This window comes from Microtus ochrogaster, linkage group LG4, assembly GCF_000317375.1.
Source record: "Microtus ochrogaster isolate Prairie Vole_2 linkage group LG4, MicOch1.0, whole genome shotgun sequence".
NCBI classification, from domain to species: domain Eukaryota; kingdom Metazoa; phylum Chordata; class Mammalia; order Rodentia; family Cricetidae; genus Microtus; species Microtus ochrogaster.
In genome coordinates, this window is record NC_022030.1 from 51201454 (window position 1) to 51203053 (window position 1600).

Below are 1600 nucleotides of genomic sequence, written 5' to 3' on the forward strand. Positions count from 1 at the left end.
TAAAAGATGATGAAATGAATAGTTAAGAACTAAAACATCTTAAAACCCCCAAAGACTTGCTGATAGCACAGGCGCCCAGAGATTACAATATGAATTTGCTCTACTGTAACACTTAGGAAAATAGCATCAATATGCTGCCTGCTCCAGGGGACAGGCATTTCCTTGAGCCCCAGTGAACTCCTTCTGTGGTCTTCCACTGAATCTCCACTTAGAGAACAATATCATAGAGATGTGATGCCTTTGTCTTCATCAGTGAGTCTGCCAAGAGAATTTCTAAACTTTTCAATGCCTCTATTAGCCCAAAAGAACAACTTGATACTTTGGTAAATACTCTTATTCCTTCGAGAATTTGGAGATCTCTAACAGACCAAAAAGCTTTGAATTACTTTTATCATTCGTAACCATTCTGACATTTCAAATGGACCCCAATGCTTAATTTAATTTGTGTTGGGGGATTTCTACACTGGCTGGCCATATTTTCTTTGTAAAGTGGTTTGGGACATCATGACTACTGGAATTTAATTACACAGACATATTTTTCCAATAAGAACTTGTTCAATTTTGGTCATAGAGATGCCTCGGGTCAGAACAAGTGACTCTATGAAAACTAAGGTACATAAACCAGTTATGAACGCTCGATGTGAGGCTCAGATGTGGACAGACATTCACATTTTGTTCAGTCAGTTCTGTCACATAACTCTAGAACTAGAATGAACTTCTGACATCCTATGTCACAACTTCTGACATCCTGTTTTGCAGTGATAACCAGAGAGGTTGTAAATCTTAGTCATGGAGCTGCGTAACGGCAGGAACAGGGCAAAGTTCCAGACATTGGCACTAAATAGAAGCATTATGCTTGTTTTCCTAGTCACCTCATGGAGTCTGTTCATTTGTTCAACACACATAAGGATTGATTCCCAGCCAGGAATAGGGACTTGGTTATGAAATAATTCAGACATATGCCCTGTCCTCATGAAGCTTATAGTCAAGTGAATGAGATAGGCTGTTATCATTGCCATCATCATTGTCACTATCATCATCTTCACAAATATGGACAACTGAAATAAAGAAAAAATGAAGAATAGAGAAAATAACAGGAAGCGGTTGTCCGGGTTCACCCCGACAGAATGAAGGAGCAAAATGGTTGTGTGTGTGTGTGTGTGTGTGTGTGTGTGTGTGTGTGTGTGTGTGTGTAATTAAAAGGGGATTTACTTAACTGGCTTGCTCAGTTGGATGGCCATCTGCACACAGAAGAGCCAGATAATTCATAGATTCTTAATCCAAGAAACTGAAAGTCTCAAAACAAGAGAAACCAATGATGCAGCCTGGGTACGAGACTGAAGCCCAGGAAATGCCCTGTAAAGTCATTGGTATGGCTAAGTTTGTCCAAGCAGCAGCAATAATTGTTCTCCTATGCAAGAGTAGAGCTTGCATACACCAACTGGATTTCTCTGCTTCCACTTGGATTCCATCCACAATCCCCTAACAATTAAATAGTGCTATGTAAGCCTAGGCAGTTTGGATGCTCAACTTACTAAACCTGGATGGAGGTGGGCGGTCCTTGGACTTCCCACAGGTCAGGGAACCCTGATTGCTCTTC